The sequence below is a fragment of the Nipponia nippon genome, unplaced genomic scaffold (assembly GCF_047370975.1).
Source record: "Nipponia nippon isolate SJK-2023a ecotype South Korea unplaced genomic scaffold, ASM4737097v1 scaffold_30, whole genome shotgun sequence".
In the NCBI taxonomy this organism is placed as follows: Eukaryota; Metazoa; Chordata; class Aves; order Pelecaniformes; family Threskiornithidae; genus Nipponia; species Nipponia nippon.
This window is the reverse complement of record NW_028262348.1, coordinates 1,067,605-1,082,135: the sequence shown is the minus strand read 5'-3', so window position 1 is coordinate 1,082,135 and position 14,531 is coordinate 1,067,605. Positions and strand designations below refer to the sequence as shown.

Below are 14,531 nucleotides of genomic sequence, written 5' to 3'. Positions count from 1 at the left end.
CTCCGCCGCCAGCGCCGCTGGAGGCCGTGGCAGCTCCGGCCCCGAGGGCGACGCCAGGCCGCGCCGCCCGCCGGCTCTGCCGCACACCCGCGGGCTCCCTCCTCAAGGCTCCTCCGAGGCCGAAAACCCACGGGTTTAGTCCAGAGGGAAAAAACGAGATGTTTTATGACCAGAGCGAGACCCAGGCCTCGGCCGGGTGCCGCCGCCATCGCCCCGCCCCGCAGGCCCGCCTCAGCCGGGGGGCAGCGCGGCCCCCTCAGCGCCGCCGCCGCCAGGGCGGGCAGAGCCCCCGCGCCGCCTGGCCGGCGGCTTCCCGGCCGCCGCCCCCGCAGGCAGCGCCCGGGCGCAGGGGCGGCCGCCGCCGCCCGCCGCCGCCGCCCGCCGCCGCCGCCGCCGCCTCCCCCCGCGGGGCCACTCCCGCTCCCGCTCCCGCCGCCGCCCTCTCGCCCTCAGGTGCGGCGCGGCGCGAGGCGCGCGGCCCAGCCACGCCCCCCTGCGGGAGGGGCGCGCGAGGGACGGCGCGTGCGCAGCCAGCGCCCCCCCGCCCCTCGGCGCGGGGTTGGCCCGCGGGGGGCCCGGCGCGTGCGCAGTGCGGGAGGGGCGGGGCGGGGCGGGCGCAGGGGTCCCCGCCGTCCCCGCGCGCCCCTCCGCGCCCCCTCCCCCTCCCGCCGGCGGCGCGCGCGGCCCGGCCCGGCCCGGCGCGGTCCCCCGAGGCCCCCCGAGACGCGGGCCGCGCCGCGACGAAGCGGGAAGGAGGCGGCTGCCCGGTAAGCGCCCGGCCCCGGCCCCGGCCCCCGCCCGCCCCGGGGGTCGCCCGCGGCCGCGCAGGCCGCGGCAGGCCCCGTGTCCCGGGCTCCCGCCGGCCGCAGCGCCTCACCGCCGCGGGGCGCCCCTTTCCGCGCCGCCCGCCCCCGGGCTCGGTCTCCTCCGCACCGGCGGTGCCCCGAGGGGCCGCCGGCCGCGCTGTCAGCTCCCCCGCGCCGCGCCGCCTCCCTCCCGTCCGGCCGCGGCGGTGACAGCCGCCCCGCTCCCGCCTCGGCTCCCCCGCGCCTCAGGCCGACCCCCCCCCCCCCCCCCCCGCGCTGCGCCGTCCCTGTCACCCATTTTGCGACCGTCCCTTCGCCGCGCCGCCGGCGAGAGCCGCCCGGCTGCCCCGCGGGAGGCCGGCTCGCCCGGGGGCGGTGAGGTAACGGGGGCTTCGCCGTTCCCGGGCGGCGGGGCCGGCCCCGGTTTGCAGCCCGCGGGGAAATCATTTGTTTGGCGCCGCTGGCTGGTTCCTGCGGAGCGGTGGCGGGTGCGTGCGGGGGCTCTCCGAGGGGAAGGCGGGGTGCTGCGCCGCGGCACCGCTGTGGCTGGGGTTTGGTGTGGCGGGCACCTTTGTCTGGGTTCTGGTCTCACGCTCGTCTGGAGTGCCGCTTTTCTGCGTTTTTATAGCTGAAAGATCCCACAAGTTCCAGGTTTGTGCCTGCTGTCTGCCTGCCCGTGTTTCACAGTGCTCCTTCTTGCAAGCCTTACGTGGCCTGGTGGTGCCCGGGATGGAGGAGAGCGGGTGCCTATAGCTGGGCCCAAATGAGAGAGCCGGCAGCCGGTTCCGAGTCCTCTGTGCTCTGCGTCCTCAGGGAGAAAAACAACGCAGTGCTGATGCTCAGCAAACTGCACGCTTCTCTCCCAGCGCCGCCCGTGATTGCATGAAGTGCCTGTCTGTGCTAGGATCTGGAAAACAGAGCTCTTTTGTAGCAGAAAATTTGTCTTGTAAATGGTTCCGCTTGGTGAAAAGTGTTCTGAGGAGCCGTAGGTTCTGTCAAAGGACACAGACTGTCCAAGCTCTACTCACCTCAAAAGCAAACATAAACCTTCTGTTACTGCTTCCTGCTTAATTAATGGTATGGACTTTGGCTGCTGAAACGTAGGCGAACTAAAGCCAGTGGTTGCTTTTAACACTCTGTGGATCATAGTGTAGTTCTGCAGTAGCTCAGGAGTACAATTTCTCCTGCCCCCTCCAGCCTGGTTGGTTGGTGTTAGGTAGTAGATAACAAAAATGAAAAGAGCAGGTCATTGCAAACAGTCTGAGATTAAAATTGAGAAACCAAGACGGGAGTAGTCTCTTGTAACACTGCCGCTTAATTTTCAGTTCATGGAAAAATGAGATTCTAGGCTTGTAGACCATGTGAAATAAGAGGAAAGAAAACTTGATTTTTCAGGTGGTTTTGTATGGGTCTGAAGACCCATGTCTATTTTTCTTTCTGTATCGAATACAATACGTAATTGCGGGGAACAAAACATCTCAAATCTTTTTAACTTACTGTACCATTTCTGTCAAATACAGTGCCATCTAGGTAAGCGCTGCAGTCCACATTTCCCAGTTCTTTTATCTGCTCAAGTCGCAGAGCAAGTCACGGTTCGTTGACATGGATTTTGGTGTGATCATCAATAAAGGTCTGTGTTCTCTCTTTAGCAGTATGAAGGACCGTGTTATTGAAATTTGATGGTGGTGGAACGTCACAGGGGGCAAACCTCTGCGCAGGGATTTCCAGTTCTCGTGGACCATACCTTTTCTTGTGTTTTGCAGCTTACCAGCTCTGCGGTATTTCCCCTCTCCCTCCGTGTTCTGAGGCAGTGCGATACCCATGGCCTTCCAGGCGTGCTACCAAAGGCGTCTTCTGCATCAGGCTTGAGCGAAGGTTTCCCTCGATGGAGAGTGTGTCCATAGTCGCAAATCAAAGAAAACTTGGGTGTTAGGCTGAGGTCTGGCATCTGATCGTTCACGCTAGTAAATTGTCAGCATGGTTGCTCGCGTGGCTTAGCTAGGGCCACCTAACATTGTCCTTAGCCATGCCTGGGCATCAATCAAAGGTGGCAAGCGCCAGGACTTCTCCCAACAGACATGGGACGTGGCCGCCCTTTTCTGGATGGGGGAGAGGGGAAAGCGATCTTGGCTGTATAGGCACGAATCGAGCAGCGCAGGTTTGCCTCCGGACCGGAGAACCACCTCTGGCCTGCGGTAGTTACTAGTGCAAGGTGTAGTCAGTGAGTTTCAAAAGTTTCTAAGTGCATGTTGGAATAGTTATTTTTATGCTGCAAGGGTTTCGTTGTGCAGAATAGATGAGGTGATGTGCAGTTAACGTTTCAGGTATGAATAAATACATACTTGCAAGTAACATGGTGAAGGGAAATAAGTTTGTGCTGGTTTTGCTTTACTGTTAGTACGAAAGAAGAAAATATACTCTCAGAAGGTGGAGACATGCGATGGAAACTCCTTAAGAGATCTTCACTAACATGCTTCAGAAGTTCTTTTTTTCTTGCCTCGATCCTGCGACAGAGGCTGTCTTGCCAGCTAGGATCCAGCTCTGGAAGTGTATAATGCTATTACTGTGACTGAATCTCTCTTGCCCAGTGGGAAAAACAGCGTAAGAAATGTTATGCTTGTACTTCCTGGCTTCAAAAATCACCCCATTTGATCTTATTTTTAGTCTGTATACTGAAAAAGGGAGAAAAAACGGGTGTTAGAAGCTGAGTTATAAACTTAATCATAGCCTTAAGTGACTAGTCAGAAGGAACATATTACTTGTTCTTTTGAGCTTATTCCAACTGAAATGATCAGAGAAGCCACCATTTGCAGCACTTAACAGTTTAATGCAGCCTGGAAGTAATCGTAGGATACTATCTTTTAACATATAAATAATTCATCATTACGGTTTTCACAAACACACGCCGGTTTTTCTTTGGGAAAGAGGACTTTTTCTTTACTGTAGAGGCACTACAACTTTTGATCTTCATCTTTGTAAGTAAATATCTCAGAATACCTTAATTTTGCAAAGAACTGACACTGTGTTGCAAATAAGCAGCAGAACTAGTAGCTTCCCGAATTATAGGAGAGTAATACAAGAATAAATTGTGAAGTTAGGTAAAAGGAGACTTTTTAAAGGGGGTCAATCTGCAAGGTTGCAGTACCAAAAAAAAAAAAAAAAATCATAATTTAGATCTAGCCATTTGTTACATGTTAAAGGTTTGTAAAGGCATTTAAGCAAAATTTCAAGAGAGAAAATAACTCATTTTTTCTTACTTCAAGATTTCATTTGACATTTGTGAAAGGTTAAGACTTGCACGATCCTCAGTTAATTTTATTTTCCAGGACTGTTTGCCAGAATGAAGCCAAGCTAATGATCGCCTGCAACTAACTAGTATATATGCAGTTTTATTCAGGAAAATAAAGTGAGCATCTCCCATCTACTATTTAAATAGTATTAAAAAAGAATAAAGGTAGTATTGAAGTACTCGAGTGATGTATTTGATGACATCAGCCTGAAGGTTTTGGTATTTTTCTGATGCTAAAACCAGTTTCTTGACTTTGGTCATGCAGCCAGTGTAGGATACGTGTTCTGCACAGGTACGTGCAGCGAATAATGATTTCCTTTGGGATATACGCTTGGGCGGCGGGTGGAAAGCTTGACCAAGAGGCTGGCTTTCTTAACACTCCTTGAAACTTCCTGTGTTCTTCTTGGTGCGTTTCTATATATGTTCTTAATTAAAAGCACACAGTGGGTTTGGCAGATGGAGCCTTCTTGAAACCGGCTACAGAATTTCGTTGTTCTGTGAGGGTTGGTGCTGGAGAGGCTCATTCAACATATTTCACTGTTCGTTGCTAAGGTGTTGGCAGTCTTCATATTGACAAGTCTTAACTGACACAGACAAGTTTATAAAAATTAGAGTTTTCTCTCTTTGGAGAGAAACTTTCTCTGTTTAGCCATAGGATTTTTTTTTAATTTTTTTTTTTTACTGAGTTGACAAGTTGTACTGAGCTTAAAGTTTCTTTTATTTAGCAAGCTAAATGACACTGAGATTTGATAACGGGTATGCATTTAAAGTAGCATCTGTTGTGCAGTTAAAAATCTTTCTTTCTCTGCAAAAAACGGTCTTCTGTTTCAGTTTGCTTTTCCTTAAAAAGTAACCAGCATTGTAAATAGTTAATGGCAAATATTTCCTTCGAGTCCCTGAAGGTCTTTTCTGGAGGAAAAGAAAAAAAATTAAAACTGTTCTTTATAGACATGATTCCTACCACAAATCTGACCGAGTAACTCTGTTCACTCGGAGTTCTAGTTTTGCTTTTCTTTTTTTTTCTGTGACAAAAAAATCTTTCTTTCCTTGCAATGACAGAATCATGCAAGGCTACTTTTTATCTGCACTCATTTATATCAAATGGACAATTACATGTCTCTTCTGGAAACGACAAGCTTCTTAAATAGATACAGTTGCTGGAAGTTGTTGTCATTAAATTATTCTTGACATGATTTGTAAATGTGAGATACATCCTTGAGTGTGGCACTGTCACTGGGTTTGACTATAACTGAGAACTTTTCATCAAGAATTAAGATGTTAAAATGAATACTTTATATTATAAACCTTTTCCCCCTCAACTGTTGCTATTCTTTCTAGCCTTATACAAAGCTACAGGAGAGGGTTTCCTCAACCTGTACGTATGGGTATCCCTATGACTTTGAAACAAAGTTTAAGGGGGATGTCATGCCGTCCTCCAAAGGCTTTGGCAGTTTGCTGTGGCAGACGTTACTGTGACTTATAACCAGGCTCAGGCACAAGGAGCTGCTTGTCTTAAAGCCGTAGAGCAAAACGGGCAGATGTAGGAATAGAACCCAGAATCCTGATTTAACAGTGAAGTATCCTTGTTTCATAGCAGATAACATCCTTCACCAATATAAATCTGTTTAATTAAGTGAGCATTATGGATTTTCAAGGATGGCCTATCCCCCTTTCTTCAGTGCTGTGGTCGTTGGTCTTCTTCCGGACGCAGTCGGTACCGTAGGTAACGCAGGAAGGCGAATGGAAAGGAGGGTGGAGCTGCCGGAGGTCCCCGTGGCTTCTGCCGTTCCACCGTGCTGCCAGCCCTTTGCTCTTGGCGCCTCAAAATACGGGGGCTTCGTCCCATATCTGTGGACCGCTAGCTTTTCATCTGTCTTGGGTGACTCTCCTAACTTCCTTTTCTTTCCTGCTTATAAAATTATCGGTATTTGCAGCCCTAAAAGCTTGTCATCAATGGCAGGAATTGATTTGTATTTATACATCAGTTGTCACAAAGAAACCAAAACTGCTGGGTATGTCGTGTGCTCCTAAACTCTCTATTCTGCTTTCAAGGTTTGATCTTCTGTATGCTGATATTCTAGGCTTTGTACCTATTTCTTTTTGCATTTTAACTATATGTATCTGATTGAAAGATACCGAACACTTTCAAATTCTTAGTAAACAGTATAAATTTTGTTTATGACAGCTCACTCAGGAAAAATATTAAAAACACTTTAAATAATAGAGTTCCAAGTGCACACATGAGATTTCAGTCTACTTGCATTTCAAGTTCAGAAGTAAATTTGCTATATTAAAAGCATAAAATTATCCAAATATGCGGTAAAAGAACTTGACAGTTTTCTGAAAATGTTTCTGATATATACCTGCAAAAGATAAATAGTGTCTGTCTACAGAGGAAAATTCCATTAAGTCTATAACCTGTGGATGTTAATGTTGTAAGTAAAGGATACTTGGAGGAAAAAATAACTATAAAGACTTCAGTATAGCCTTTTTTAGCAGAAAGACTACATTTTTCTGGAGGGAATGGGAAAGCTATTCTGAGGCCTTCGGCCAAACATCAAACGCTTGCCACGAGACCTGGAGGTATAGGAGCTTCTCAAAGAAATACGTTAAAGTGTTTCACAAGGGAAAGTGCTAAAGTGTTAGGCAGTTGGCATACCACAGTGATGCCGGCCCACCGGCAGTCACGCCGGGTAGGGATGCCATCCTCCTCCTGGGCTTCTGGTGCTTTCCCAGGCTCCGGCCCCACGTAGAGCCCGGCATTGCTCCAGCAACCAAACTGCCCAAGGAAACAGGGACTCCATAAACTGGTTAGTGATTCACCCTTTTCCGGAAGGCTTGAAATAAAAATGTGGAAGAGAAACAGTATCTTATCCTTTTTCCTGGGGGAGGAAAAAAAAAAATAGTGGCTGCAGATGGGAGCCTCTCCATCCTGTCCCGAAGACTTTTCTCCTGTATAACTCAAATGTATATCCTTGGGCTTCCACACTGGAGTAGGTAAATGCTTCTCCCGTAGTGATACCAGGGTATTTGGGAAAGATTTGCATGCAGTTCTGTCTTTTCTCTGTCTGCCAAGCCTGAAGGATTTTAAACTAATGAGTGTGCTGCTGACAGGTCTTGGAGGTGAAGGAAGATGTGGGTCGGAGCATGGAATTCAAACCAATAGGTAGCCACTCTTCAGACCCTCTGCGGTGGTCCGAGTGCCCTGTGTAGTCTTGTGTTGATTGCTTAAAACTAACACTGTTCACCCGTGTGCTCATCTGTCTTACCACCCGGCTCCGCAGAGTACTGTGGCTTGGAAAGTGGTGGCGGTTGGGCAGCAGCAAGAGGTTCCTTTAAACCAGGGCTGTTGCTGAGTGTCCAATAGGCCGAGACTGAATTAAAACAACTTTGGGGCTATACCACGTCTGAAAGGGTGAGCCTTCCTTCTTGTTCCCACTCCCGCTGCTTCCTTTGTATAGTATCTAGCAATTATGAGGTGAGTCAGATCAGTCCTGATCTGACTGAAAGACCAACTCATCAAAAAATGAGCTATGATCTCTAGAACTGAAAGAAGGGAGAGGACTGAGGAAGGGGTGGGACTGCCTCTTTTGGTGGCAGGATACAATTAAATTATTTTCATGACTAGCTTAAGCAATCCCCAGCGGGCACTTCCCTCCCCCAGCCTTAGCAAGGCTGCCTTCTGGATGGGCCATTCCCTTGGTCCAGCTGAGACCAGGATGGTCCTTCTGGGGCTGGGAACCCCAGAGCCGTAAGCACCTGGGGGCCGGGAAGGTCCTCGGGGGATGTATCTCTGTATGCTTCCCCATTCTCTTTTTTTTTTTTGTTTGGGTTTTTTTTTTTGGTGCAATGCCTTCAGGAATGTTGCCAGACCAGGTCGGTGGTGAAGTGGACATAGTGAGCACTCAGTCACCTCCCAGTTCCAGAAATCCAGGCAATAGGAAGCCCTCAAGTTGAGAATACATTAGTCAACAGCTGGTAAGAACGGATTTGTCATCGTAACCATGCTGGAAACAGGATTTGGGGTTTTGCATGAACTGAAGATCTGATGGAGTGTTTTGGATGCACATGGGACCTGGTCAAAGTTACTCACTTATCTCTTACAGGTTTTACCTGTAACATACTTGTGCTGGGAGCCGCTGGTCTAGCTCCCGAAATAGCACGTTGTGCGTCCTTTCTCTGTCCTGCTTTTTCGGATGGGAGCTCGGCTACTGCCTGCCTTTCTTCTCCCTGTGAGCCTCGTGCTGCAGCAGCCTTTGCTGCCATTATTGATACAAGAGTTCAGCTGACGATGTTTTGAACGGACAGAAGGGCCAAGGTCACCACTGGTCCCTTACTCTAGCCGGCACTTTGGGGAGCAGCTGTGCTAGAGACAGTACATTGCGATGAAATGTTATCTACTGAGCTAGCCAGTCTGAAAGAGAAGGAAGCTGTTGTGTGAGTCGTGCACCTTTCCTTGTGCTGTTCTGCCAGATTCCCTGGTCTTCAAATTGTACGTTGCTGGTTTTGAAAGTACTTCCCTGGCAGCGCAAGGAAAATTTCCATGTGTGCAGCGGAATCTGATTGTTGGTTAAGGAATACAGTATATATTTAGGGTTATATGACACTAAATACACTTTTGTAACTGGAGGGCTATTGATTTTTGTAATAACACTTACTTTAGAGCATGCTTGGAATGATGATAGATAAGAACGCTTTCAGTTAACGTGGTTAACTGACCAAGTATTGCTTTTTACACTAGCTGCTCTTATAGTTAAAGCAGGCCAGTCCTTTGGGAGATTTATTGTGGTAAATTTTTTTTTGCCCAGAAAGCCTACAGTGCCAAAATAAGAGTTGGTTCTATTTTATTGGAATATTAACCTGAGGGGTTTACAGAGAAGGTTGAGATTTCTGGTATGTTTGCTTAAGTCTTTAAAATCTGACGTAGAGGTGTAATTACTCTCCAGGAAGTAGGTATATATTACATCATCTGTTAGTGCAGGGCTTAAAATTTGGATGCAACTGTGAAATTTACCAAAAGGAGTGAAAAATGACAGCGTAGCCAAGACCAGGTTTTAGTGTCCCTCCATCTTTATCATACTAATATTCCGCATATTATATTCCCTCTTCTGTTTCCTTTATCACGTTCTGCCAGTTGGGGTTCATCTCAGCTTGCGCTTTAAGGGGCACACAGACTGCCTTCAGATATAAGGGTATGTTTTAATACATGTATTAACAACACCAGTGAAACAAAACCTATATAATAGTAATGTGGATGGTATTCTCATCTGTAGTGTGAGCAGCCCTAGTTAATGGGCATGCTTACAGGGTGCTTAGCCCACTTAGAATATTCTTTAATCAGCTCTAGCATGGGTACTAATAACGTCTAGAATTACCTGTTCTTTTGTTCTGGTTTCCAAAAGTGTAATTCAAAAAGAAAAGCTTCTGAAGGTGCAGTCAGTGTAGAAGTTAGTGCTGGGACCGAGTTACAGACAGTGCTCCCCTTCCTCGTGAAACAGATTCCCCACGGCAGGAAGAATCAGTTGGATTTGGTTGATGAACATTTGTTTTTCTTCCATCGGCAGTGGTTTGAAATAGCAGTGGTTTAAAGTAGGAGCTTGAAAAGAAGACTACGTTATTTAATTTTCTTATGAAAAGGCTTTTAGAGCACAGTTTGTAAGTTTAGGAGCTCTTCTGTAAATGTTCCTGTCACTTGTCTGGAATGTTAAGTATTGCAACGGTTACACATTGCTCACAGCAGTTACAGCTCTGAAGTTTTCTCCAAAGAAGGAGTAGAGAAATTGAGGTGTGTAACAGCCAATTCTTGCCCAAAGCTCTGGTCTTTCCTCCCTTCTGTTTAAAAGAGAAGTAGCGATAGCAAATGTGGCTTGAAAACAGTGGATGGATAACGTAACTTAAAGGTAGAATTCCTATTTTTGTAATTCCACAACTTGTAATGGAAAACTGTAAAGGCCCTTTTGAATTCTTAAGATAGAAAGTAATAAGAAAGTCTTTCCTCTCTAAATAAGTACCTGCAGCAGTAGTTCCGAAATTGCAGCACCCATAAATCATTGACATTGTGTGTTTTCCTCACGGCATAAAAACATAGCAGGCGCTGCCCTGACCGGAGCAGGGATCCATCCCACCTGGCGCTTTGGGTCCGGCCGCGGCTGGGAGCAGATGCCTCAGGAAAAACAAACAAAACCGAACTCTTCCCTCCTACCCTGACTGCGTTCCCGTCCTGCAATTATTTTTGGCTCAGAGGGGTTTCTGAGCCCTTTGTGCTCAGCTATTTAGCATCCATTAGGGAGTTTCTCTACCTTGTGCATGTCCAGTCTCCCCTTCTACTTGCGCTTCATGCAGCCACAACATTCTTTCGATCTACATTAAAAATACGGCTCGCTTTGCTTATTTTGCACCTGGCTCCAGCTTCATTTGTTGGTCCTAAGTTTTAGTGCTGAAAGAGGTGATGAACAGCCAGTCCTAGTCCGCCTTCCCGATGCCATTCGAGATGTGCGAGGCTTTTGTCGTATTCCCCGTGAGATGTCTCATGGGAGCTGTTACATACCTTTGATCTTATTTTTGCCTCTTGCTGAACCTTTTTCAGGCCTATAAGAAATCCTTTTTTTGAGGTTGAGAGACCAGAATGGCACATACCAATTAAGTGTGGGTAGATGGGCAAAAAATCGATTTGTTGAGTGTGATATTTGTGTTTTATGGTATGTTTTCTGTTCCTTTCTTTACTAATTCCTGGAATTGCTTTGCTTTTTCTGCCTTATCCCAAACACTGCACTAATAGTTTAATGAAGGTGTGAATCAAAACACTGAAGTCTTCCTGAACAATATTGATGAGTTGGGAGCACATTTATATATGAAGCTGAGGTTGCTTTTCCCCAAGAGGTAGATTGCTTTGTATTTACCTACATTTAATTTTATTTGCTGTTTTTATTGTCCAGTTAGTCTCATAGGGGTCTTCTGTGATTCCGTGCAGTCTCCTGTTATCCTTGGTATCTTAAATAACCCTCTAGCATCAGCAGACTTTCAAGTCACTAAAAGTGACATCTTGATCTTAGGCGATAAAACAAATGCACTGCTTGCTCTGGGCTTCTGGAGTCCAGTGGTTAATGGATTATGGTTTTGGAATTATTGAGCAAGAGACATCGTTTTAGAGCGCTTGTGCAGCTTGCAGGCTGGAAGTTTGAGCTGTGGATGTCATAAATGTAGAGAACCCTGTCTCTGAGTATGTAGCTTGTTTCGTATCCCAGCCGTTCCGCTGTTGGTGACTGTGCTGCCTTGCCTGCAAAGACTTGGGGAAGTTGTGAATCTGTGCTTTACAGGGGGCCGAAGAGGCTGTGTTTCATAATCTTTTCTTCACAGTTCTGCCTTTTGGGACTGTGTAAGTGACCTAAAAATGTCATTCCCTAACTATTTGGGAAAAAGTTGTCAGCCTAAATATATCAAAACCAAAGAATTTGTACAAATAGAGAGTGAAAGTGTACCGACTCCGCTGCTCTTAGATGTGAATATTTTTATTTTCCTCTGTATTTTGAGTATTTGATGTTTCTAAAAATGCTCAGTATCCTCAAATTTGAGGGATCGGTTGTTTCTGTTTTTCTCGAACTCTTAAAAGATAATTCTAAGATTATTTATCATTTTCTTTATAATTCACAATTTTTTAATAGATGAAACTGCTTAATACCTCTTGATACTTTGTATTTTCAGCCAAAGGCAAAAGGCTAATACCTTCTTTGCTGCTTAACCCTCTCTCACCTTACAGGCACAGGAAACTATTTTTTGTACTCTTCTAATTGAGCCTTACTTCTGTGACATCAATATTAGCATAAATAAGCATTTTAAATGATGGATGAGATTAAAATAATCACAGCAAGAAATCATACCCCCCCCCCCCCTTCAGTTTTCAGGTTTCTAAAGAGTACATAAGAGTAACCCTGGAAGCATTTCATGTTGGCTGGGTGGATGCATCATATCAGTTTACAGTAAAGAGCAGAGCCGTGCTATTGGGCAAAACACTTTTAAATTATTATTTATGGAGTTGTATTTGCAGCTGGTATAAAGTGCAGGACTGGTTTCACATGCCTTCACCAGAGCCAGGAGAGCACGCTCCTGAACAAGATTCCCTTTTGTTTCCTGGGCTATGTGTGCTGTGGAGAGAGAGACGTCTGGGAAAGGGTACAGGTTAGAGCGAATAGTTACATTTGAGTTTAGGAATGCAGTCTTTCTATCTGATATTTTGGGCTTGTGTTGGCTGTTTTCCATCCTGATTAATTTTATAATTGATACTGTAGTGCTGGTATTAATCAGATGTTTTCCGGTAGCGTCTTGTGTCTGTTGATAGATGAGTATTTTGTTTAGTAGGGTGGTATGAGGGACCTCCAAAAGTCTCTCTTGCCTGTCTCATGGAGTTACAACTCTTAATTCCACTGCAACTTTTTAGTGTTAAGCTTCTACTTCACTCTTCCCCGCCCCCCCCTTCTTTTTTTGAGGTAGGAGGAATTGTGTGTAAAGGGAAAGGAAGTCTTCAGTAATTTTTTCTTTCTCCCTAGGGCGAAATATAAACTACAGGTTTTTTATGCGTATTTGCTTTTTAAAACAATAGTGAAATAATATTTTAGCTCTCATTTGAATTATTAGTGTTGTGCATTAATCTTCAGAAAGCTTCATTTGGCTAGTGAGCATTTTATTTCTTATTTTAAAATATAGTGTTGGCCAGAGACAAATCTATTGTTGGTTCCTAGTATTGTGTCTTCCTAAGGAATGTGATGTTGTTCTTTAGCAGCATAAAGGTAGTCTTTATCTGTGATATCTGCCTTTCGAGAAACTGGGTGGAGTAGGGCTTTACAATTCAACAATATTGACTTACAATATTGACTTACAACAATCTTGACTTACTTTACAATTCAACAATATTGATGTCTTCTGTTTTCAGTGCTGAAACCCCATCCTCTTTTGCCTTCCTGGAGAAGGCAGGAGGGGAGAAATTGGCACCAAGAGGTCATAAATTCCCCTTCGGAGCCTGAGTGGGCAGCTGCTTTTAGAACCTGTATGCTAATTAGTGTCTTGTCCTTGTTTTAAGTTAAGTTGGACTTGTCTGTATCTTTTTCTCAGTTTTTAAACTGTAATTACACAATCTTCTTTCAGTAAGAAACTACTAGAGCTTAGTTTCTCTGGAAGAGAAACAGGAACAGCGGTACCTAACCCTCCCTGTCCTCTAAGTATCTTTGAAGTTTCTACCTTTGAGTTTCAGTAAATCACAAACAGTGTTTTTCAAGGTCAAATTTATGGATATTTTAAAGTAATGCCGCGATGAAACATGAGGATTATGCTTAGTTACTTTGTTTAGTTTCACTTATTTACATCACTTTGCTACTCACTATTGCATGTTTTCAGGAACACTTCTAAAACATGCATTTTTTTTTAAAAATCCGTTATGGATGAGAAACACTTGACTTCACACAGTCTTTTGTCACCGATGACCTCTCTGATATATTCGTAAGAGTATAAATGGTTTGTACTATAAAAGCTAATGTTAGCCTGTATTTCTTTTTGAGCTTACACATCCAGTGGGTTGTGTTACTTTATTACTTGCTATAATAAGCAGATCCCAAATGTATTGCTCTTTTACTGTGCACGCAAAGGCCACGTGTGCAGTGTGTATCTGGCATGTCGTAAGATGTGTCAGACCTGATGAATGTGCACTGTAGACTTGATAAATGTGTACTGCAAGTGGCCATTGCTGGATGTCTGCAGGCCAGCTGGAGCTACTGCTTTATCTAGATGGCCAGGCAAGATTGGCAAGCTCGGCCCAAATGTGCAATAGTCGTACTGGTGCCAGTACCCTAACCTTCATTATAGCACTGGTTTTCTAGCTCTATGAGCTGTCAAAAAGCTATGGTTCTGATTTACTGGATTTGTTGCAAGAGCATAGTTTTTTTTGAGGTAATTTTTTAAATGCAGTCAGCTTCATAACAAGCTGTGCGCTGAAAAATTGTTTCATTATTTCTCAAGCATGCCATGGGCAACTTTTTTAATGTAGTCTGTAGAACATCAAAATACCATTCAATAGTAATGATGCCAGTTTTACTAAACAGCTCTATCCTCTCTGGTCTTCTCAGCTTTAGTTTTCAGTTGAATAAGATCAAAGGCACAAGTAAGTGGTCAACTCATAAACATGAAAAAGGCAAGACATGTAAGTGTGGCAGCTTGGTCCTACCTGTAAATATTAGCATCTGCTTCTGGAATCTAGTAGGCAGTTGTACCACTTAAAATTACGTGTGTATAGCAAACATATGACCTTCATGGGGCTTTTCTGGTTTGGGTTTTGGTGTTCTTAGGAGTGTCTCATTTCAAGTTACTTCTCAGTTATTTCATCTTCTGTGAAGGCGTTCCGATTACTCGTAGCCGTATGGCAGGACCGGTGCATTTTTGACATTCTGATG

At 45.5% G+C, this 14,531-nt stretch overlaps 1 protein-coding gene across 7 annotated transcripts in view; it reads left to right on the top strand.

Annotated features, from left to right (window-relative positions):
- Positions 1-634: 634 nt before the first annotated feature.
- Positions 635-14,531, top strand: part of SPECC1L (sperm antigen with calponin homology and coiled-coil domains 1 like) — a 75,990-nt gene continuing 62,093 nt past the window's right edge. For all 7 annotated transcript variants that reach the window (XR_015707226.1, XR_015707225.1, XR_015707228.1 and 4 more), the window contains exon 1: positions 635-767. The gene's annotated coding sequence lies outside the window, so the exon portion shown is untranslated. The remainder of the gene's footprint in view (positions 768-14,531) is intronic.